General features: G+C 41.3%; 1 protein-coding gene and 1 long non-coding RNA gene across 8 annotated transcripts in view; one reads left to right on the top strand and one right to left on the bottom strand.

The window, feature by feature from the left end:
* Positions 1–25,643, top strand: part of IGF1 (insulin like growth factor 1) — a 69,189-nt gene that overhangs the window by 23,031 nt on the left and 20,515 nt on the right.
* Positions 1–25,643, bottom strand: part of LOC111771124 (uncharacterized) — a 47,622-nt gene that overhangs the window by 16,493 nt on the left and 5,486 nt on the right. The window contains exon 4 of one of the 2 annotated variants that reach the window (XR_002804790.2): positions 22,348–23,684. The exons of the other annotated variant lie outside the window; for it this stretch is intronic. This is a non-coding gene — a long non-coding RNA (uncharacterized lncRNA). Of the gene's footprint in view, positions 1–22,347; positions 23,685–25,643 lie in introns of those variants that run through there. 2 annotated transcript variants of the gene reach the window in all.

Raw genomic sequence — 25,643 nt, 5'->3', positions numbered from 1 at the left:
GATGACATTCATGCATCTTCCTCTAGAGATTGGAGACTGCCATTCCTTTTTGGGTCGTGTATGCATTCTGTGGACTGGAATTACAAGGGCAAAAGTAGGAGTGGCTGTATTATTGGTCAGTGCTTCTCGCATTCCACCATCCCATGAGTAGGGATAAGAGGTTAATTAAATACATCTCTCGGGCAACAGAAATGATCAAGGCTGTCCCCGGAACACAGTTGCTTCAAAAAGTAGGCTTTTGTTTCAGGGAAAATCTCCCACAGAGAAACATGGAACACCAAAGAGAGCTATAAATAGGACTATCATTTATGTCAATTATAAATAGATTTGTTCCCTTTTGATTAGAAGATTAATGCTAGCTGAAAGCCTGCAGTTGAACAAAAATGAGGGAAAAACTCCTGACAAAATATTATTACATGCTAACAGTTAGATTTGATACCTTTTCCTTCCTGAGGTATTTTCTCTGATTTTCCCTAAATGAAGACTTTCTTCTCATTTGAGTTTAAAATTCAGTTTTTAGCCTTTGAGTTACATTTGTTCATGCTTCGTCACCTCCTCAGAATCTCTTCTTACCTTCTAGATTAGAACACACACACACACACCTTTCTTTAAATGGAAATATTGAATAAACTGAATATCAATGTTAAGAATTCCACAGGGGCAAAATTTTCTCCTCAGGGGCTCTCAAGATGGTCACAATGCCCTATTACAAGAGTTCTCCTTTTCACGAAGGAGATTCTTTACTAAAATACGATATACGTGCGAATCCTTAGCAAAAACTTAACAGCAAACATCGTGACCAAAAGGATGAAGTTAACAGTCAGTAGAGAAGGCCACATCCCATAGGCTGTTGCTACTGAGCACTTGTCAGATAGGCTGCCATTTTCCTTTCATTCTGGAGGGAGCATTTTCCAGAGGGTTCCCAACTCTTTATGTCTAGTTAGCCAACTCCTTGTCCTCTGCTTGCGTTCATGACTCATCTCTTCCCAGGGCCAGGGAGAGAAATGGCAGCTTCCCATCCAAGCTGTCTGCTAGGTTCATCCTGGGACGAGGTTTGCGGATGGAACAGCAGGGTGCCTCCGTCCTGTACCAGGCACAATGGAATGCAATGGAATGCATGTCTCCCACCCGCAAGGATGAGGGGATGAAAAATCTAACTTGAGCCTACTCACCTTGCCTCATGGAGGCTCTTGATTTCAGCCACCCCAGATTCAGCATTCAGAAAGAGGCTGTAGGTAGAGGAAATTGCGAGGAGAGCAGATGCCATGAGCAGAGACCCTTCTGGGAAATTCCTCCCACACTTTAAATGCCCTATTCTGGTTTCACTGTAGGGTATTTTAAAACAAACTTAGCTTGTTGACTGGAAATTCACTGCCTCACTCGAGATTCAGGGGAGATTTCTGGAAAAACACTAATCAGGGATTTGGAAAGCATGGGTCCCAACACATAAAGAAATATACTGAATATTTTTAAAGATATAAAATTCTTAGAACCGTTGGACAGGTTTCTGTGTGTGACCGCTCTCTTCCAAATGGCATTGCTCAACAGCCCAGCTCCCATCAGAAGGCTGACATCATGCTGTTGTGCAACTCACAGCCATTGCAATGTCACTTTGCTAACTGCACTTGCTGTGCATTCAACTACTGAGAAGCTGAGTGGCTTTAGGTTTTGAGTCAGAAGTTCTGAGCAGGAGGATCATTCCCGTGAAACCTGAGCCCTTGGTTCTTCTAAAAAGTCAAAATACATTTGGATCTTGCAAATCGAGAATGTCAGAGCCAATATTTTTCTCTTTAATCAAAACCCAGGAATGGCACAGTGGGTGGCTGGGGCCATGTCCTCCCTTCCTCTCATTCCCTTCCCCCACACACCCAGCCAAGACTCTCCCGGCTTCAGAGAGCTGAATGGAAAAGGAGCTCTGAGCCTTGTGTGTTCAGTCCTAAACCTCTCTGCCAAGCACTGCATGATGGTGGACTCAGACACAGTGGGATGTGGAAAATGAGCCTGAGATCATCAATTTGTTCCCAGACTGATAGGTAAACAGAAAATAGGAAAGGCTTCTTCCCACTCATCTTTGCATTCCCGGTCCAATATTTGGGGTTCTGTCCAATAGCCAGACTCTACATCCAATGTTGGCCTCTGACTCAGTTGACCCATTGATGGGGAATTTTCCATCCAGTTGGATCATTCCTCTGGCTCAATCTATGAAACAATTTTCAAAATTGAGGAGATGAGATCCTTTTCCATTCTTAAATAGGCTGGCCCAGCTTTATCTTGTTCCTTCTATGTTGCTGTCATCTTTCAGGGTAACCTGGGCATAGCAGAAAGATGAATCTGCCCTTCTCCCTGGTTCATGCACTCCCCTCTAGTGAGAAGGAAGGGAAACCGCAGATCTCAAGAATCACACCAGTGGGTTGGTAATAGCCTTGATTAGTGTTTCAGAAAGGGAGCTACCAAACACTTGCCACAATGCATATGAAATGGAATGAGGGTCCTCACATTTGTCTGGAAGTCACATCTGGTATTTAAGACAGGTCTTGAATAGATAGGATTTTGATAGATAGAGAAATTCTGGGCTGAGAAACCAACTTAGTGGAAAACCACATAGACAGCAGAGTATCAGACATGTTTGCAGGTGCATGAGCCATGTGGCCAGTTATTTCGGTAATATGCTAGTGGACAGTAGCGCAAGACAAGCCCAAAAAGATAGGTTAGAGCAACATTTATATTAAAGAATAATACTAGCTAGCACTTTCTGAGCACTTATTGTATGCATGGTACTGTTCAAGGCACTGATATGTACTAACTCTTTTAATCTTCACAACAAACCTGTGAAGTGGGTACTATGATTATCTTCACTTTACAAGTGAGACCACTGAGGCACTGAGAAACACATAACGTGCCTAAAGGCACATAGCTTCTAAGTGGGACAAAACCAGGATTTAACTCAGGCAGCCGACCCTAGCACCCACAGTACCTGGTAGCCTTTAGCATACTGCCCGTAGCATGCCTTTTTTCTTTGCTTTTTTGTCCATCTCCTCTTCCCTAGCTGGGGAAATACTGGGTAATCTCTAAGGCCAAGTTCATATATTCCTTCCTTAGTAAGGCCTCTTCCAACTCCATCGCCAAGAATTTATCTTTCTCTACTCCAGCCTCCTCTGTATTTGTACCTATAGTAATTTTTCAAATCTTACTTATATTAGAGTTAAGTATATGTTCATTTGTGAATATCTTCAGGCCAGAATTGACATCATATTCCCCTTTATATCCTCTGATTCTCGGAAAGTGTTTTGCATGTATCAAGTGCTCAATTTACATTGCCTGAATTGAATTGAATATCAGAGTCCACTGGTTGAGGCCCGAAGAAATGTCCCCTAATCCCACCACCCCATTTAAGATCATCTTTCCAAATTCAAACCAAAAAGCTAAGACATCTTGAGCCCCACAGGGAACTCTCTCACTCCTGAAAACCTAGAAGCCATAAAAAAAAAATGTTTGGGAAAACATAGTGTGGACAATCCCAGGCCACAGACCAAGAACACCATTCCAGGTTTAGCCCTGCTTGGCTGCAAAAGAATGCTAATGGTAACAGTGCTTCTAAAGGCAAAAACACGGCCACATGTGGATGGAGTATCTCACCAAGGGCTGTGGGGTTCCAGGATTTCTGAGAACGCTCCCTTTATCCTAATAAAGTTCTCAGCTTCTCGACCCCCAAATCCCAACTCCCTGTGGGAGACTCAAAAACACCCAATTTAATTAAAACCTCTTTTTTTCACATTGAAGTCACAAGTTTTCACAGGGTGCAACGTGTTGTTCAACCCAGCAATTTTCAGGCTAGACTGCTCAGCAAGGCAGGTGCTGTTTTCTTTTTAGGGCCCATGTCCTTAAATTGCTTTCTGCTTAGATATCTCCGAGGGCCAAATTGCTCTGGCAGATCCAGCCCAAGCTCTCCCTCTTTCACCCAGCTCTTTTCTGGCCTGGAAGATTTCTTTCTTCCATGGATGAGGTTAGCCAACAGGAAGAGAATGTCTTATCCTTTTTAAAAAGTATACACTTAATGTTTATCGTTCATTACCTCCAAGCTCGGAGAGTCAATAACAACAGTAAGCACAGCACTATGCCTTCTGGAAGAATGTCAAACACGCATGTGGAATGGCCTATAATTATCTAATTGGCAAGACCAACGTCACACAGATTGAGAATTATAGACCTGCAAAGTTGAGTTCTAAAATGTGATCGGTAAGTGCCCAGATATTTACTGAGCATCTATTATATGCCACACTCTGTAGCAGGTGTTGGAGATAAAGTGCTCAACCAAACTGACAGGCTTCCTGCCTTAGGTGTTTAGAGTTTAGCCAGAAAGATACAGATGACCAGTGCTAAAGGAGAAAAAAGAATGGTGAGACCCTTGTTTCCTGGAATCATCTGGGAGGAGAACCATATAGTACATTCCCCAAGTTTTCTTTCCTTCCCCACTGTTGGAACATCTAACCAATCTCCCATCTTCTTCTTTTCACTTTTTCTTCTTCTTACTGCCCTCTACAGCATGCATTGTTGCACACCCACTGTTACAGCCACTGGTTGTAGATTTCTTGTGGCAAGGAAGACTCTCTGTTAGGTTCAATTTGGGCTCTTGGTCTTCCGCTTCTTTCCAGCCAACCAAGGGAGGCAACTTAAATGGTGTGACTTATTGGCTTCCATCTGGGGTTAGACTCATTGTTCTCTGTTTTCCTACACATATCAGGACATCCCAGGTACACTGGAGTCTCTTGTGCTGAGAAGGTCCATAATTCCTGAGGTGTTAAGAAAAGGAAACCATAAAATGTCCATGGACCTATATCTTGGCACCTTGATCTCAAGCTTCTGGAAGCACTGGCTTCATGGAAATTTATTACCCACTCTGTGTAAGCCAACAAAATAGAGAATGGTAAAAAAAATATTAGGTAGTTCTCAAATTACTTGAGAAATACTCAAATGCTCTGTGGAGGGGAGAATCATGGTCTCCTATCCTTGAAATCAAGTCCACAAGGAAGTCACAGATTTTAATACAACTTCATTGATGAGCTCAATCTTGATCTAGAAGCCAACTAGTCTACCTACAAGAGTTCTGGGAATAGACTAGCTAGACTAGTTGTGGGGAACCATTGATGAAATTCCAGATATGAAACTGCGACTCGCTTGATATGGTATTAGAATGTACATTTTGACGTTTGCTTATTTTCTCACCAGTAGCCTTTCTGATTTCCCAAAATCTTTTTCCTTGCTCTCTTCCTACACTATCAGACTAACCTTCTATAATAAGATCATCTGAAGCCTCTTTCAAGGCTGAACCTCTGTATCTCTAGCTCCCAAATCCTGCAATTAACAGAGGTTTAGGAGAAATGACCCAAGACCCTTCTTCTGAAAACCTACCCAAGGTGTTATTGGAGTCTTATTAGAATTGGAAAGAATGAATCAAAATTAGATGCATTGATACATGGACAGAATATTGATAAACAGTAGGTAGATCTTGAGAAAATGAAATTTAAAATAGCAAGAGAACTTGTTCAAGTGCATGAAATGAGTTTGAAAGAAAGAATACACAAATGTGTCCTTTATCTGTATTTGCCAATATAGAGTATTAATCATAATCTCCAATTAAATGGTGCATGGCCTTGAAACAGGGGGTGAAAAGAGATTGAGAAGTCCAGAAAAGCAGGATTTTATCAGGTCTATTTTAGTCCTAGAGCTATCAGGAGTCCATTTTTCTCCAAGTGGAGCACTGCCTGGTGGCTGTGTTTCCGTTCATGGCAGAAAGCTTGCTGGGGCCATCAGAGCAAGAGAGACCTCACAAAGAAAGGCAGAAAGCAGCGCCAAGAGGCAAATACGGTTCCTGTCACAGCCAAAATAATTCACTTAGCTCTTTGTGCTACTCTCTTACTCTTTGTAATGGAGTGATCTCTAGGAGACCTGTATATAAGTAAGGAGATTTTTGGCTTTCAGCAGCAAATGACTGAACTGGGCAAGAAAAGCAGGAAATTTAGCGAGGGAAAGAAAGAGTGATAGGGGGATAATATAAAAGCCCTGGAAAAGAATGCTTCCCTTTCTACCGTGTGAAAATCCACACCTGTAAAACAGACATACTCTGGATGGATTTTCTCAGTTCAGAAGCATCCATCACTTTACTAAAACACGTTTTAAGTCTTCATCTCATGACTTCACGCTCACCATGGTTGAGCACTGCCTTTTGGACACACTCTCTGTTTACTCTACTGGAAGAGATTGAAAAGAAGAATCCATAGCATAGGGTCCCTTGGAGGTCTCTGTGCCTACCCATATTTGTGCTTCACTTCTGCCAAGTGGATATAATATGACAAGACTTAGAAACCCTAGGTAGACCAGAGAGTAAGAGTTTCTGTCAAGAATAAAGGTAGGAGAACCGTGGAATTATAGAGTTGGATAAGACCTTCAATCTCATAAAATCCCTCTGCTGAGAAAGCATTCCCTTCTTCAACATCCTGACAGAAGGCCTCTGCTGCAATCCCCCCAGTGGTAGGGACAACAGTGGGAGAACAACTCTACTGCGTCCCTAGTTCTGCAAACAGAAAAGCACAGCAATGGGGTGCTATGCCAATCCATAAGATGGCCATCTCTCTCGTATGTAGGGTTCACCCCTCCATGACTCAGCAGGGTTCCTTCTCTGAACCTTCCTTGTACCTTGTACCTTTTGCCTGCTCAGGCATTTAACCTTATTCTGCTTTCTATTATGGTTATTTTGGGGTTGTCTCATCCCCCTGCTGGGTCATAAACTCCTTGAAGGCTAGGACTTTTCCTTACCCAACTATTTCCACATACTCCACAATTTAGAACAGTGCCTTAAAAATGGCAGGTAACCAGTAGTTTTGTTTGCTTTTCAAAGTGTCTTATTTTTAAATTGAATTGCAGCTTAGTTCTGCAGGAAGACTATCTAGATTAGAAATTACTTGTCACCAGAGATTTAAATTTCCTTAATATTTCCTTAATATTTAATCCATAGAAAGTATGCCTGACACATAGTAGATAGGAAATAAGTGTGTTGAATGAATTTATGAGTGAATAAATCAAGGAATGACTGCTCCTGGAGAGTGCTCCCTTTTCCCCTGTGAAACTGAGGCAATATTGAAAGAATGCTTTATTCATTTGACCCTAACTCTCCTGTTTCAGTCTAGTATTGCTGATACAAAGGTGTCATCATCACTGGTAATCCAATACTGATGTAACCTGAACTTTTGCTCTACATAATCATGGATCTGGGTGATTTCCTAGAAGAGAACAGTCCCTGAACTAAACTGTTAAGTAAAGAAAATATAAGCTAGGCCTCTTCCATATTGTCAAGAGCAAGGGAGGCCCTTACCCTGCTATGTCCCTTCCATCTTGGCCTCTCACCCCCCCAAAGCACACCTACCAAGGCCTACCACAGAATTGTAGGCACCCCAAGCTTGCCTTTGTGCCTCCTCCCGATCCATTCACACACTCTAGGGGATCTGTCACCTTCCTTCCCGGAAGCTCTATATAAATATATCCTAATCCAGTGGAACAAAGCTGTAATAGGGTCATCTGAGGCACTAGTAACCAGCCAGTGACCTTCAATGAACTTTGTTCATTCAAGAAGTGGTTATCACTAAGATACTCTACAAGTAACAGAGTTCCGGGATTACATTGGCTTAAACAACCTGGAAGTTTATTTCTCTCTCATGTAGAAGTCCCAAGATACATACTTCAGGGCTGCTAAACTATCTGCTGAATAGCAGCTCTGTCCCACAAATCCTCAAGTGATCTAGGCTCCTTCTAGCTTTCTACTTCACCATCCTTATATTGTGGCCCCCATCTATATGGCCCAAGATAACTGCTGGAGAATCTTGGAGCAACATTCCTGCCAGCAGGAAGATTTTTAAAAAGGAAGGATGCATGCTGGTTGTCTTTTAAGGAAGGATCCCAGAAGCTGTCATGTGACACTTTTACTTATTTTCCATTGTCTAGAATTTGAGCAAATGGCCACCCATAGCTGCAAGGGAGGCTAGGAAATACAGTCAGCTGAAAATTAGTGTTTCCATTATTATGGGAAGATGGAGAATGGATATTGGGCAATGAGTAGGAATCCCTGCCAGAAGGACTATCCTAGAGCACTTTAAATTATATCACTTAGGTGTTCACCTATGCTCTATAAAATCAAAGGTTGGTGTGCATCAGCCAGATCCAGATGCCAGTCCTGACAGTATCACTTGATGAGCTGTGTGATCTCTGAACCATTTCCTAAGTTATCAAAAACAGGAATAATACCTCCCTCTTAGGCTCCTGTAGAATGGTGTGAGATGACTGGGGATGCCCAGCATAATGCCTGGCACATAGTAGATGCTCAGCCAACATTTATTATTACTATTACTATTATTATCATTCTGCCTGAAGCTAAGACTGGCTCTGATCCAGGCTTTATACCAATTTGGGCATGAAAACATTAACAAAGCTCCTGGTGGCCATGTTTCTTGAACAATTTCACACCATAGCCATTAGCCAGATGCGTTAGCACAAATGAGTGGCTGCTCAAGAGAATGTGTTTATCCTTAGCTGCCCTTTCTTTTGTTGGTTGGTGTCTTTGTTGGATGGTGTCGAACAAGACAAAAGCAATTAATAAACTTCTTAGCACTGTAAGAGATGACAATTAGGATTAACAGAGCTCATTAAGAAGCCTAAAATGATGGAGGGGGATAGTGGGCTTTTCAGAATGCAAAAGGCATTCATTTTTCACTTCACTCTGTTTATCAAGACAGGCAAACCAATGCGGGAAGTCACTCTGGAAAAGGGTAAAGAAAAATATACCTCTTTTGGTACTGCCAACTGTGCCATATCAAGTAAATGGGTCAAGAGGTATACTTGGCTTTATTTTCCATTGTTTCATTCTGAAATCCTCTCAGATGATGCTCTAAGATGCAGTAAGCTCTTCTTATTGACTTCTGTCTAGGCATGAGGTTTCTTCTCAAGTTGAGAAGCACTGTAGTAGAATGATTTAGTGTTCAGGCAAACTTGAGTTTGAATTCTGGCTTGGCCACTTAATATGTCAGTGATCTTGACACAAATTAATAAACTTTCCTAAGGCTCAATATTTTCAACTGTAAGATGAGGATAAGAATGCTGTCCATCTCATAGGATTGTTGTAAGAATTAAATGAGAGAAAGTATGTATAAGTCAGATGTCCCCAGGTTTTCCAGTCTCCTTGGGTCACGCTTTTGTCCCATATCTACTTTAAATGGCTTATGACCCCTTTACACATTCCATGGGAAGTCTATGCCCTGCCCATAAGCTCTGAAGATTTGGCACACTATGCTTGTCCCAAGTTAGTCCACTTCACCGTTTGCTTCCCAATTACTTCCCACTCCCAGTTGTCACTCTTCACTCCTGAAACTGCAATCCTCTGTCAACTGCCCCTTTGCTCTAGCTCAGCTAAAAGGTGAATCAAAGGTAGGAAGAAGCCAGAGGCAGGAGAGTCATGAGTGTCTGGGATTTTGCAGGAGCAGCAGGAATGGGCAATAAGAGGAAGACCTGAGAGTTATGGTAAAGGAAGACTTGGTGCAATGTGTTGCCTGCCTGGATAAAGGGAAAAAGGAATAGAATGTAGTCAAAGATATTTGTAAGATTTTGAGTCTAGATAAGCAAGAGGATGATGGTGCAGATATGGGCGAGTCCAGAGGAGAATTTGACTTTGGTTGACTTTAATTATTAGCAAAGACACTGACTTTGGTTTTAGAGATACTGAATCACAATGCAGCATTCTAAGATAATTCCTATGGCTCATTAATAGTGCTGGTCCGAAGCTCAGACCATCCAGAGAGAGGGCATCCCAAAGAAACAGGTTTGAACATTTCCTTGTACAGGTGATAATGGAAGCATGGCCTTCCTCCACCCCAATATTAAAATTTTAAGTTATTTTTTAAATAAAAAGAAAGAAAAGAATATTGCAATTTTGGAGTCTCAAAAGGACTGAGCATTATCCAGTTACATCACAATGATATCCCAAAAATCTCATTCCTTTAGCCCAGCAACTGAGTTTCTATCCATTATTATTTTTGTAACTAAAATTTAGAATCATAGAATCATAACATATTGCAGTTGGAATACGCCTTAAAATGTTCCTGCTCCAACTGCCTCACTTACACATGGGGAAATTGACCTGCTAGAGAGTAAAGGTGACCTGTCCTTGCTGATTCAAGCTGAATAATGCTGCCAAGCATCTATAACCTACTAGTAAAATTTCTGTTCTTCCTTGCTTATTTTTTACCTGCAGTTCAGCTACCAAAGATATGTTTTTAGATATTCCAGCTGCATTAAAAATGTTCTTTCTAACTGAAGTACAAACATAGGTGAGGAGACGGGATGGAATAAGGAGCCGGAAGGCCTGGATTTTGATTCCTGGAGGTATCAGTTGTCTCTGGTCCACATCTTCCAATCCCACACAAGATGGAGAGCAGCGCCATCCCAGTATTTGGGGAGGCCCATCAGGACAAGAGCTGGTCTCTCTCTGTGGGGGCTGGAGAAGGGAAGCAGCTGAAGCAACACTATCAGTTTCCTTCCCCTTCAGAAGAGAACAATCGAGCTCCTCCCAGGGGAAGCCATTTGGATTTTGACAGTGTGGGGTCTGTCTTATGACGGGAATGGAGGATTACTGTAGAATGGGGGTGCTTAGTGGCCGTGATTCTGAAAACAGAATCAAAGATGGAAGGAAAGCCAAGAGGTCCTTAGGTCCAGTCCCCTGCCTCTATCTAAGCCTTCCAAGGCAGATGGTTGTCATCCCACATTTAAAGATCTCCAAGGCAGCTTCCCACAGAGCCCTGGGTCGGCATGTTTCCCCCTTACAATCAAGAAATTCTTCCCGATGTTTAAGTGGAAACACTATCAATGTAGCACGAGGCTGTTTACCCTTATCCAGTCCTCAGTGGAGATGAGAATGAGTACTCTGTGTAATAATAACCCTTCTTATACCTGGTGGTGGTGATTAAGTCTCCTCTTAGCCCTTTCTTTTGAGGGCTAAACCTTAACTCCATTTTCCACCTAGTTAATCTTTTTTTTTGCTCCTATATGGATCCTTTCCAGCTTCTCCAAATGAGTCTTAAAATAGGAGGATGAAATCTGAGTTCCCACTCTAATTAAAACCTCAGCAATGCCAAGTTTTGAGGAAAGATTACTCTCTAGGCTTTCATTTCATAATTCTCGACATATGCTTGCCTCATATTACAATCTTGTTGTAATACTTTCTTGCTCACTCGGGCCACGGTTATTTTACTGGAGTACTTGTCTCTGTGACTTGGAGCCCATTTTTGTTCATTTAAAACATCTTCCTGCTTTTAATGACCATCCCCCTTTCTAAATTGTTAAAGGTCGCTTTAAATTCTAATCCTACCTCCTAGTGTTTGAAGATCTTTTCCTGGCTTAGTGCAATCTGAAAAATATTCTGGTCTATTATTTTAGTCAATGAGAAAGGAATCTGAATTTACATCAATCCTATAAGGGTCTGAATATCACTCATTTCTCCCAATATCCTCAAGCATGGTTTGAGCATGAAAAGCAATACAGACAATCCCTCTCCATTCATTTATTCAACAAACGTCTTTTTGAGCAGCCATGATAGGCACTGGAGATACAGCAATAAGCAAATCACAGTTTCTCTACCCATTCAGTAATGTGTCTATACAATGTATGTTAAAAATGTACTCATTAAGCACTTACTCTCTGCAGACCTGTGGTGGGTGTTGGGGCCACAGCAGTGAACAGGACATACAGTATAAGGCTCTTGCCTTCATGGATCTCACATTCCAATGGGAGGTGGGAAAAGTACAAGTCAACCGATAAATAAACAGGACCATGTCCAACTTTGATAAATGTTGTGAAAGAAACAATGGAATGATAGATGGCAGGATGATGGCTATCTTAGGTGAGGCAGACAGGAGAGATCTCCCCAAGGAGGGGGTTCTGAAGATCTTATAGCTTAGCAGGGTTCTGCTATTCTGAGCCAATCCCCTTTAGCAAACCAACTTTCCTCATGGTTTCTTCTCCCAGACCTAGAACTAACTTTTGTTGGGATGTTACTGGCTGATGATGCACTGTTGCTTAGTTAATTATTTACATTTACAAAGGACTCTTTCATATTCTGTAATCAAAAGAAGTGATAAACGGAAGGAATTTCAGGATACAAGAGCCTTAGTTCCTCAGGAAGTCAATAGACATTCCAAGAAAACATGGGTCCAGTGGTCCATTAAGTCTAGGGATAGTGGACTTCAGTACCATCAAATAGATTTCTTCATTGCAGAACTTCCCACAATTTTGAATAGGCTGGTGAGCTTTAAGGTTCTCCAAAATGAGACAGTGTTTACAGCTACTTCCTAAGCTTTTTGCATGGAACTTCTTGAAGAACACTGTGTAGTGAAGGCTGGGCTGAAGAGAAATCTTGCACCCTTTGATGTCTTTTGACATTGATTTAGCATTTGGGATATGATTCTAAGTCACAAGCAGCCAGTGTGCAGGCCAGCCCTGGATATTTCTGAAAGGTATAATAGAAACAAGACTAGCTTGTCTCCCAGCTTAGACCTGTACTTTTCCGGTTTCCTCAGACCATGGAGCCTTTTGAGAATCTTTTGAGTGTCTGAGTTTCCTCTTTCCAGGAAAATCCACAAACATACATATGGCGCATCAGGCAGAGGGTTCACAGGTTTCCCACCCAAACTCAGCATGGACTGGAGGATTTCTAAGGACCTGTCCAGTGCTAAAGTTGTGATAAGTTTCTGCTCACAGTTCACGTTGACCTCTTGGTCCCTGTTTCTGATTAGCCTATGGGTTTCTTGTAACTGGGAGGAGTGTTCTACCTCCTCCCAAGCTTCCCTCAGCCCTGGGGGAGTGCTCAGTACATAAGGAGTGCTGGTAAGAATCCCGGTGCCTGCTGCAGCCTCCCCACAGCGTCCTGTGGTGGCTGCTGCCTGAGAAACAGCCAGGGAGGGTGGGGAGACCCCTCAACACAGAAGTACCAGCCAACGCTGGGTATACCCAGTTCGCTTCCCAATTAGTGAATGAGGTCATTTTCCCTCTGATCTTTTCCAGAAATAGATCAGTGAAGAAGGCGTGTGCTGAAATGACCTAGTGAGGCAACGGGAAGGAAGTGACTAGAAAGGGAATCATTAAAAACCCAACTTCTTCTTTAAAGGGAAATGGAAACAGGGACCTGGAGGAAGGTTATAATTGCCAAGCCAGCAGTGGCCCCTGCTTTCCTCTCTGTGCTCCCAATATGGATTTCCTGCCTGCGGGGCACCATTTGATTTAAAGCTGGGAGCCTCACACAGTCTCATGAGAAAGGCTCGGAAAAGAAATAGAACAACGTTTGCCCTCTTCCTGCCACTTCTGGATGGAAGCCGTTAGATTAATTAACCCTGTTTCCTCAACAGGATTGATCCTGATGCTTGCTTGAGAAATTTTGATTGTATGTAGCCTGACTGACAAATAAATTATGATTTTTCTTTTTGCAAAATTGAATGTCCTCAGGTTATATAACCACCTCGGTTCTATAGGCAATCATCAGTGGTGTATTTCCCTTTCGCTCTCCTTTGTCATGAGTTTTGAATGATCTATGAAAGGATGTTTTGATGATGTGGTCCTGAATATGCACCAAAAACCCACCCCACCTGTTGGCTTCTCTGCCTTGCCCTGGGAAGTCATAAAGGGTGAAGACATAGAAAAGGTAGATTTGGGTCCTCGGGAAGTCTGTTTTCTGAACTAAGTTTTACAATTGAGCAGATTGGCTTGAATACCCGCCTGACAATTTTGAAAGCCTAAAAATAAATTGAACCTGGTACTTAGAAAAGGCGGCTTTCAATATGAGAGGACGTCCCTGTGTTTCTAGATTTTCACTTGGCTGGGGAACTTGTTAAGGCTCTAATTTCCTTCCCTGTGACCTGGCTTGTTGTCTTCAGGTGCTAGCTGGATGTCAGAATGACACAGATCATGCAAATAAAAAATGCAGGGAAGGGAAAAAGGTCAACATGTGTTTCTCATTTCAGTTTAGTTTCTTACTTTGAAGGGTTATGATTTTTGTTTTCCTTTTTGCAATAAAACTGGTTCGGCTACTAGACTAACATATGGATACCTTTATTAGGCAATTATCAAAAGAGATATGAAGACTTTCTGGAATTTTTAAAGTGTAAGAGGGCTTTCCCAGGACTCCAGTCCTCGTTGGCCTTTTCCTCCTTGCTAGCGCTCTCTCCTTCACCATATGTTATGCGCGCATGTTGGAAGTCTAGAGCACGCAGAGGCATGAGCATCACCTGAGAACCGGTTGGAAGTGCTCTGAGGATGAGGCCCAGCAAAGTTGTTTTAACCAGTCCTCTTGGTGAAGTGCATCGTTGTGTAACCAACCACCTCATGGCGTGTTAGTCACGTTGGGCACTGGCTGCTTCCGGAACCCCCACAGATTTATGAACCTGAAATCAATCCTTTCATGGGGATCAGGAGGACAGGTATGTGGACGGAGAAGTTTTATCATTTGAAGTCAAAGGAACTTCCGAATTCATAAGTCACTTAAACTCTATTTCTCCTCTAAAAAAATGGGAATAATTCCATCAGCTTCATAGGGTTGTTGAAATGGCTGAAGAACAAAATGTGTGCGAAAGTCATTTGTGAACTGCCAGGCACTCCCTGCAGTCAGCTCTAGAGTTAGCTATATGGCTCAATCATGCCAAAGTGCATTACGAACGGCACACTCCTGGAGGGCAGGGGCAGATGTCGGGGGGTGGGCACAGGGACTGTGTCTCCTTTGCCCTCATCTGAATCCTGAACCCTGAGTCCAGGCACGCAACGGCCATTCACTGACTCTTTGCTGAATAATTCTAACTAACATTTGGTGTTTGCTCATTCATTCATCACAAGTACCCCGTGAATGGGTACTATTTGCATTTCCCTTTAAGGATGAGAACTGAGAGGTTAAGTAACTTACCCACAGTCACACAGTTAGAAACGGTGGAGCCAGCATCTGAACTCAGGTAAACTGGCTCTGGAGACTGTGCTCTAACCTCTTCACCACACAGCCTCACAATTAATTCGTTAATAGTGATGCTAAGGATGGTGATGTGAGGTGACATGTCACGAGTGCTTGCTCTGTGCCACTCACTGTTCCAAGCTCTTTATGTTCCTTAACTCACCACAACCTGGTAGAGGTAAATACTATTGTCATCCCCTTTAGCAAGAGAGGAATTAGAGACACAGAGACTGGTCCTGATGTTGGGTTTCTTCTTTCCAATATGAAAAAACTCTTCATGTTGCGCCTGTGTACTGTTTGTGCTCTCAACTTATCAATTCACTAATCAATGGCCATTTATGAAGTGCCTGGTAGGTGTCCAGTGCTGTGCTTCTTGACACAGAAACTTGAGACACAGCATCTGCCCTTAAGATGCTTCACATCAAGTTGGGGAGATGGGCCAGTCATCATAAAATGGAAAATAAAAGCTAATATATACTTAAGTCTAGTTATGATGCACAAAGTAATCATTTGACAACTTCAGAAAGGTTAGTGGGAATGAAACCCTCAGACAAGAGTTCTCATGGGGGCCTGAAGGAAACTTCTCTTGCTAGATTCAGGCTTCAGTTGCTCTGGACAATTGTCACTGAACTGTTGAGTTCAGCTTCTCTGCCCTACAGTTTCCTTGAAAGTTGTCACAGTAATCAGGGTTATAAAGAAGATAGTGACCTGTTAATACATTTTTGTCTATATTCACTTCTTATCCTCAGCACTAAGAGCAGTGTCTACAACATGATAGGTGCTCAATAAACATTTGTGATTGAATGAGGATAAGCAGAAGAATAATGTGGTGGAAGGAGGGCAAATGTAGTTGGCCAAATTTGGGGCTGGATGGAGAGGCAGATTGTCAGGAAACATCCTCCAGAAGAAGGTCGAGAAACAGCAGATTGGGCAGGAGCCTTGTATTCCAGGGGGGACCCGGGTTCAGAAGAAGCATGGGATCAGAGCCTTTGTTAGTTAGAACACAAATTCTCTCACTCCATACAGTGGGGTGTGGTGTAATCTTGGCTCCTTGAGTGCCCTCTCTCCCCACCCTGGAGAAGAAATCTCATAGGTACTTGGTGATTTTGAAAGTTGAGAACCAGGGTCTCTTGTCATCAATTTCATTTCCCCTGCTTTTTCTTCTACTTAGCAAACCTTCGTGTGCCAAGCCCAAGTCTTGATTTCTCCCCATGTTTCCTTCAAAGGCAAGTGCACTAGTAATTGAAAACAGAAAGTGGTTCTTTTATTCTAATTCATGGGATGCAGGTAAAATTCCTGTTTGTGCTCTACCTTGGCTGTCTCTTTTCTAATCCTTGGAGAAAATCTGGGTATAATTCTCTGCTTTGGTCTCTTGGTCTTCTCTTCTGGTCCTTATGCAAAATTGTGGGCTTTCATCAAAATAGGTCTGTCTGATAATACGCTTTGACTCAGTAATTCCATTCCTGAGAATTTTTCTTATAAATGATCTCAGAGGAGAAGAAAGTTACAAGCACAAAGACACTTATTGCTGCATTAGTTAAAATACTGATAAAACTGGAAATAGCCTAAACATTCAGTAACAGGAAAATGGTTAAAAAAATAAATGTTGGCAAATCTACTCAATAAAATATTCTGCAGCTTTAAAATTATAATTATGAAGATTTTGTAACAATATGGAAAATGTTTTCAATATAACGTTAAGTAGAAAAAAACAATACTACATTAGATTTAGGCTGTGACTGTAGCTATGTCAAAATGATGTGTGCATCTGGATGAGAACTAGAAAAAAATTAGAAAAATGAAGGTAATATGATTTGCTGGGATACCAAGATTATGGATATAATTTCTTTACTTCAATTTCTGCTAAAGTTGTTATAACTTTGTGCAGTTCAAGGCGTTTGGAAACAAGATGGTCTGGCTATGTGACAGAGCTGACTGCCCCTTCTGAAACTGGCAAGAATCACAGTGTACTGGGTGAGATGTGAGCATCTAATACCCAGACATGCCCTTCATGGCAGGATTGCACAGACTTCTCTCCCAAGGGCAAAAGCCATGCATGGCATTCCTGCTGGCACTCTCTGGAGTACCTAGTTTAAAACTCTGTCTACTGCATGTGCTCAAACCCTGAGGTTAGTGGGCTGACTTAGATGACCTCAACCATGTCCTTCATGAATATTAGCATTACATGCCTTTGAGAACCCAAGTAACAGTATCACCTTCAGATTTTTTCCTCTCCTGGGAATTCTCCCACTTTCAAGGTGTCCCCTGTTGAGGTGAACTGGCTTTGCAACTTACTAACTGTATGGTTTGGGTCAAGTTACTTAACCTTCCTAAACCTCAGTTTCCTCATATGTAAAATGGATATAGTAATAACATCTACTCCATGTAGTTGCTGTAGGATGTAAATGAAATAAGACATGAAAAGTAATATTTGCTATAGTAGCTTAATAAAAGCATTCAACAAAGGGAAGCTTTGGTAGTGTATTACTGCAAAAGTCCCCATTGTTCTAACTGTCAAAGAAAAAGGTTTAAATATAAAATGAACAGAAGAATGAAATGTCCCCTTTCCATCTCAGGAGAAACTTGCGTTTAATGGAAAACTTTCCAACCTCATTTGATGATATCTTTGGGTGTTATTGTAGCTCCTCCTCTCTCACTAGCTCATCAGTATCCCCCAGGTTTGAGTCTTCTTGAGCGTTCTTGCTGGATGGAGGTGTTGTCTGCACTACTGTGTTTAAATTGTGTTTTGGATGTTAACTAAGCATGTTCTGCATAGTAACTCTGACATTTGAATAAATGCATGATTTCAGGCCAGATAAAAAGCTAGGAGAAAGAGACACTGTGGGTGATGCCACAGATGACTATCCTAGAAGGGGCAGATGAGAAGGCTGGGAAGCCAAGAGCCACAGCCAAGGACAAGAAAGGAATTTGGTTTGAAAGAAGAGTATTAGGACATCAACAGCCTGGAAAGAGAGGTCCAGGGTGATTTGTGGCCTGTCGAGTACCAGGAAAAAAGATGTGGCAAAAGAAGGCACAGATATTCTGAAGAATGCAAGGAATTTACGACGGTTCATAGTCCGACTGCGGGAAATGCCTGCCGAGGGCAGATCTCAGTGCACTGTGAGAGTATTGGTCCATAAGAAGATATGAGAAGACTAGGACTTCACAAATGACATTTACCAAAATATGGTCTTGAACCAAAAGCAAAGGAGGAGAAGGGAGTGGAGTATAAGAAGTTGCTTGAGAAGAAAAATAAATAGAAAGTCTATAGAAGTAGATTAAAATGTTCCTAAAACAACAGCCCCTTTTTCCTATCATTCTTTTCTTTGAAAGTCATCAGCAATGACTTGAACTTACAGTTCAGAAATGAGGATGTGTGTAGCTCCTCCACATTCTCTTACCAGAACCCCTACTACTCAGAGTCAAAAAGCTTCACTTCTCTCCTCCTATCCCTGTTCTACGGAAGCTGCTACAAGATCTTGAGGGTCATTTCTTCTCATCAACCTAAAGGTTTAGATATGCAGTTTTTACCCAAATATGTATCTAATTGACAAAGTGGAGACCATATCCATCAAGAGGTCAGTGGATTTTATATTCTCCTCTCTCATAGGTGTCAGAGTCCTGATACAGGGTTACAAGGAAGTAGGTACTTGCTGGAAGGCTAGGAAGAGAGAATGGAGGCTGACCTGTAAAAATACTGTACATCAAAAGAAAGCATTTAGCCCCTGAACTTGGGCCCTCACTTCCTGCTAGATAGGACAGAGCTGATTGTTCCTAAGTATTAGCATAAGCAATGCCTCCATGCAGCCGTCCCAAACCCAGATCTGAGCCAAAGAGAACAGACAGAAGGCAAGCGTTGAGGGAAATAAACTGTCCCATGAGCAGTTATCCTGGCCCAGCATCCCTGCACGAGGCGCCTCCCCAGCTGTGGGACACATTAGGCTTCACACCGCTTGCTCTTAATGAAGCCAACTAATTCTGCAACCATGGTTAGGTTTTGTGATAAATTGGAAAGTGACTTCTGGGGCAACTGTCTCTGGTTCTCAGAAAGGAAATTCATGGAAGTGAGTGATTGGCTTGAAGGCCAAGAGGTCATTGCTTCAGAGTGGGGTCCCAGAGCAGAGTGATGTGGTCATTCACCACATGTTTGAGTATGTGAGAAAAAATAAAAATAAAAGAGTTCAATTTCTCCAGCCAATATCACAAGCTGAAAATATTTTTCTTTGCTGAATTTAGTCAAATAAATAAGAGAATCAGAGAGTTTTCTTGATTGATAAAATATTTGCTAAAAAACATTTAATGAGGTTTAGAGACATAGACGTATGGGTCCCAAGTGAAATAAAGAAGAGAACAGGATTTAGCTTGGAGATAAGCTACAACTTAACCACACCTCTCTCTCTCTCCTTATTCATAGTTCACTTCTTCAATTCAGAAGAATAATATTTGGTAGGGAAGAGGGGGTAGGGAGGGCTGTCGGGAGGAGTGGGATGGCCAAAGGCTAACAGGCGTGGTGATTGCCAGAAGATTACTAAGAAACCTCTTCAGTTGACCTTGAGTTTGCTATAATGTCCAAAGATATACAAAATTCTAACATACAATAATTTGAGGAAAGCACTTAAAGTCTATTGGCCGTGTTTAAGAAACCAAATATTAAGGGAAAAGGGAGGAAAATTATAGCAGCAAAATTCCATAGAAAGAAAAGAAATAGAGGATGGTCTGATGAGTTCAGATTGTAGCTGAAAGTTCCTGAAATAATACAATCACTCTCTAAATGAAACACTCAGCCTCACTTCGCATACCTGAACTTTTGGTGAATAATACCACACCTTGCTTGAGAACTCCTGGTACAGATTTTAAATTTTTAATAATCTTAACGTTAGTTTATTTTACCACAAAACAGGTTGGTACTTGAAAAACCATGTTTATAATGGTCATCTTCTGATTTTGTCCTCTGGGCAGATGTCACCAATGATGACCTGTCTGGAAGCCCATTCATCTCATCAGAGATGAGACAACATGTAGCTGTGGCTGCAATTTTCCAGGGAAAATATGCATCTATCCCCAGTGAAAGAAACTGAATATCACACGGAGGCTTCATACGCCATTGACAGACACCAAGGAAACTAGTGAAATAAAATGTTGGCCACGTGGAGCGCTAGGAAGTTCAGCATTCTGGTCAACCACATTAACAATCCTCCTAGGGCTTGTCACTTATTCACTCTTTGAAGATGTAGCTTTGTGAAGAGTAACAATTAAAAGCCATGAGCAGAGATTTCTAGAAAGACTCTTCTCACACTAATTCTCATTTCTAACTACCCACGCAAGGGAGAATCATCCCTCTTCCTCATGCCTCAAAGCCTTCAGGACCCTAGTTTTCAAGTCACACCTGAATTCTGCCTTGAGCTGGCTTCTGCAATCCCCATAGATGATCTTGTCCCTACCCTTTACTAAAATGCACGTCCATATTGGATATTTTCCCCATTTACCTCCATCAGACTCAAAACTGATCCCTGCTTTCCTTAAATTCAGCCTATAAATATTGTTTTCATCTAAAATTAAACATGACAATGAGGGAACTCCTGGTTCTCTCATCAAACTTCTCTTCATTGCTATATTTCCCTATTATTAAGGAGAAGCACGGATATCCGTATATACATTATTGATTAATAATGCTTAGAGTTATATTGTCAGAAGGAGTGGTTGATACTATCTAGGACTTTGGTTGTCTACATGAGAAAACTGAACCTCGAGAATTTGGGTGACTTGTGAGTTTGCACAAAGGATTTGGGGCTGGAATCCAATGTTGTTTTCAATGTAACATATGCCTTCTTTTTATTCCCTCTCTGCGTTTGGCACTGTGCTAGGTGCTATAGAAACACTCCCTGGGAACTTTCAATTCAAGAACAACACTGTTGGCACACCAGCGTGAAAGGGACATCACACACAACCCAACTGCCACTGAAGTGCACACCATGCAGTTATTTATATCATGTAAGACCCTAGCCACCTTCCCCCTCCCCCCCACCTCCTCCCCTCCCTGTGTTCAATCTGTCGCTGACTCTGGCTGTTCCTTCTCTGCGATAGTGCCAAGGGCTGTCTCTGCTGCTGTGGAGGCTGCCTTCCAACAGTTCACTCCCTGATGCAGGCCCAGATGCCTCTCCTTACGGGGCCTCCACCTCCCAACACTCTCCCTTCAGACATGCCAGACTGCCCTGGCAGCCATCACCGCTTCACCTGCCATCCTGACCGTGTCACACCCACCCCTGGGAAAATCTCCAGATGTGCTCTGAGCAAAACACAGAGGCCTGAGTAAGGAGACTGACAGGGAGCAGGGCCCCTGAGAACACAGGGCAGGTGCCAAGTTGCAAAGAAAAGAGAAATGATAGACTTTAGAGTGAAACTAAAAATAAAGAGAATGTGTTTTAATACCCCTTAGCTGATTCATCTTTCTGTGGCACCCGAAAGAGGGGCATTACTCTCTATTCATGAGTGCCTTATGTTTTGCCTACAAGGCCTCTCTTCCCACATCTGAAAGGGTAAACTAACAATAACAGTGTAAGTCTAGGAGATAATGCTGGTGGCATGGCTACAATCTCCAGGTTGGAGCCAGACTCACCTTACAATTTCCATCACAGTCTTTCTCAAAAAAATGAGATAACTAAGGTCCACATACGCGATTCCTCAACATAAACACCCTTCTTATTTTTTCTCTTGTCTGTTTTCATCTCACTCAGGCTTGGGTCCAAGATGGAGTAGTGATTAAGCGGGCCTGCTGACACTGTATACTTGATGGCTGGTTATTTTCAAAGTGTGGTTGGCAGGAGAGCGAACCCTAGTTTTCAGTTATTTCAGGGAAGGAATAAGACTCTTAATTCCTAGCCTACCATGAACTCTCATAGCATGAGCTTTGCCCTAAAGCTCATTAGTGAGTAAAATGAATGTCAATGGCTGTCAATAGCAGAAGAGTGGAAGATGTAGAGGGAGGGGAAAAGAAGCAAGGCATGAAGTAGAGAGAGAGGAGAGAAATACATACAGTGGTTGAAAGCAATTGGGAAACCACTTCTGACCATGTATGTTGCCCATACCCATCCCATGCCTTGCAGCATTGTTTTGAAGTAAGTGGATAGATACTATCAGTGAAAAACCAATTATTTTAGCTAGTGGGTTATTTGGGAGAAATCAAAGGTAACGAAAGGTCAAGATAAGCCCATATGACTTTGCCTTGTTTTACTTGATTGAAGGATCCATTTTCACAGAGGGTCTATTCTAGATTTAAACTATTCAAGACAGTCTATAAAACATAACATTTGGATATCCTTTCAGAGGAACAGTTACTCATTTATTTTAATGGAGAACAGTCCTTCTTTATCTAGAAAGGCCATCTTTTTCAACCAAACTTTGGAAAGGATGCATTTTTTAAGAGGAAGAAAGGAAGAGGATACCTGCCCAGCTATGTTAGCCAACTCCACTCCAAATAATAATGATTATAATAACTAACATTTATTTAGAGTTTATTGCATACCAGACATTGTGCTAAACACTTTATGTACATTCTCACTTAATCTTCACAGCAGTCCTGGAAGATACTCTTTTATATATGTCCATTTTACATAAGAGGATCTGACTCTTAGACGATCTGGTACCTTGCCCAAGGTGAACAGTGATTCCAAGTCTGTCTGACTCTAAAACCTGTGCTTTTAACCACTCCATATATTGCCTCCTTCACTGGTATGACAGATGTCACAGGCAGATCATACTCAAACCCTGTAATATGTTCTAAATAATTGAAACTATATAACTAGAAAATGGTAGCTAAGTTATATAGCAGGCACAACTGAAATAATTCAAACATAAAAATGACCTCTTGGCATTTGATTATCTTTTACCTTAGACGTTGATAAACCAAACTATTCCCTTAGGACAACATTTCTGTCCAGCAAAGCATTTCTCTTGCCAAAGTATAATTTTGTTGGCTACATCTATCTCCCCCAAGCCCTGGAATCAGACCTAAGCTAGTAAATTGTGCTGTCCTGGCAAGACGCTCGTCCTCCAGGGCATTGTATCAGGCTAAAGTAATACATCACACTGCTTCCCACTCTGTCAGCCCGTATCTCCAAAGAGTCCTAAAACAGTAATGTTTCTGCTCTGAATCTCTAGTTTTCTTGCCCCTAGGCCTTGTGCTTTAGCTCTCTGGCCTTGGAGACAGAAGCAGATGGAACAGCACTATTTTCACACCTGCCCTTGAGTTGAGGCTTCCAAAAGAAAGGAGGGTTTGAAGAAAGGGGCAGCTTTATAGAACTCTGCTTCATTCCTTTTAGACCCAGAGATTCACAAACATTGACTTGATTGGGTAACAGGAAGACTTTGGTCTTTTGGGCTGTGGGGATTTAGTAGCTGAGAAAGAGTTGCTGAGTAGTGGGGGTAGTGGCAGGTCAAATTGGGCCATGATTCCTAGAAAAGATGACCTCGTCCAATTGAGAAGTAGTGGGACCAGCAAACACTGGCAATTAAAAATTAACACAGGCCAAAGTGAAATCAATGCCTAAATTTGATAGGTTTTCAAGAAAAGTTTATGACATGCAGTTCATAGAAAAGAGGACATTTTCTCAGTGTTCACTTTTACAGATGCCAAAGGTCAATCCCACTTGGAAAGATCCTTCTGCAAAAAAGCAGAAATATACTGAGTCCACTAGCAACATATAAGGCAGGCAGTAGGTAAATATTTTAGAAAAACTTCAAAAACAATCCCAAGTTCAAAATGTTTGATGATAGCTTTGATACTGGTGGTAAACCACTTCATTCCCTAGTATGTGTTTGAGCATGTGTGTGTACACACCCATGGTATTCTAAGTATGTAATGATGTGGCTAGTTTATAGTAGCGAAAGCTCCTTTCCAAATCTTTACTGAGCACATGACTATATATACCTTTATTATCTATATTATTATATATACTATATATTATTATAGTATATATACCTATATTATTTATATATATACCTTTATTATAAATAATTGCTTTAATTCAAGTGTGATTTTCACAGAACTCTTTTCAAAAGTATATTTTTCTTGACTCACTAAAAGGTTTTAAGTTAAATGCAAATCCTACAAATTCAGGAAATAACCATTCAATAGTATCAGTGCATTACATTTTGGGTCTTGATAATGTCTTATCACAATTTTCCTTATATTCGTAATTCACAAAAGGTGTCCAGTTTTCCATATAAAGCCACGAAATGTGTATGAAAGATTGAGAAGTCATTCTCACTTTTCCACAAATGAAAATAACAATTAAAATGCTAAAATGGAGATGACTTTAAGATTACTCCTATTTTATCCAACTTTCCTACTAGTATCCCAGGCAAAATTATATCAACTGAATAAATTTTGATTAGATACAGAGGCCCATGGGGCAACGTTGCCCTAAGAAATTAACCACTCTGAGTTAATCTAAATTGTCAACATGTCTAGAAATTTTGGATAAGTAGTTGGTGTAAGAAATCTAATTTTCAAGCTTCTATAGATTTTAACTGTCATATTTGATTGTGTAATTAATTCTCAGTTAATCAAAGTTAAATGCAATTTAGTTTTTATCAGTTAATAATCCCCTTTGTGTTTTCTATCAGACACATAATTGTAAATTTTCCGGAAATAGCCCTCAAAATCCAACTTGAATTGTCTTACTTCCTTTTTCCTGCTTTCAAAACAGGATCAACTTTAAAAACTCCTCCTGTTAGCAATTTCTAGAAACTAGTTTTATTCCTCAGAACCCAAAGAGTAACAAGTGTATGTCTTAGAACTGGATATTTCCCTACCTGAAAAATGTTTGCATTTTTTTTAAAATACTGATTCTTCAAATCAATGTCTCCTCTTTCCAAAGATAGAGTTAAAATAACTAAGTAAAGCTTTTTCAATAAACAAGAGGGGAAGTTTCAAAGGAAATTAAAGTTGAGTCCCATGTCCCAACTGCATTTCCAGAAATCTATAAGAAACACAAGCTTTTGCAGCACGAGTAGAGGTAGTACCATTTTATCAGTGATGAACAACCAGAGCTCTTTGCTTGAGAAGTGATGGCCCCAGTTAAGTCTCAGCGTTACACCTTCTCCTTCAGAGACGGAGGGAAGCTAGTCGCTTGCATCCATGACAAAATGTGAGACTCAGCTAATTGGTGTGGTTTTGATGATGCCACAATTCTGACCAAAACCCTTGTAACTAGCAAGTTTGCCCTGAAGATTATTGAATTACTCCACTGACCATGCATTATTTAAAGGGAAGTGCCATTATTATAGAAGCCAGTTGTTTAACCATTGGAATTCTGTCTGTCGGCCAACTTTCAAGACACAGCAGTACACTATGACTACACATTATGTCTACTCATAGAGGAGTCAAGGTCGTGGTTAGGCGGTGGCAACTTGTCTGCTAAGCAATCTTTGGTCTGCATGCTCTGGAGCAAAATTACTGATAAAACAAATATATAAATATGTAAATTTTCAATATCAACACTTTGTCAGCAAGGAAAATTCTGTGAAATTTTATACATGCTTGTTCACTCTAACAGTTGAGTGAGTACATGGATGCTTCCTAATGCCAGTACAGTAGACTCTGGGACTGTACCTAGTT

Source organism: Equus caballus, chromosome 28 (genome assembly GCF_041296265.1).
Source record: "Equus caballus isolate H_3958 breed thoroughbred chromosome 28, TB-T2T, whole genome shotgun sequence".
Lineage (NCBI taxonomy): Eukaryota > Metazoa > Chordata > Mammalia > Perissodactyla > Equidae > Equus > Equus caballus.
Note: the sequence above shows the minus strand (reverse complement) of the source record. Positions and strands in the feature narration are given on the sequence as shown.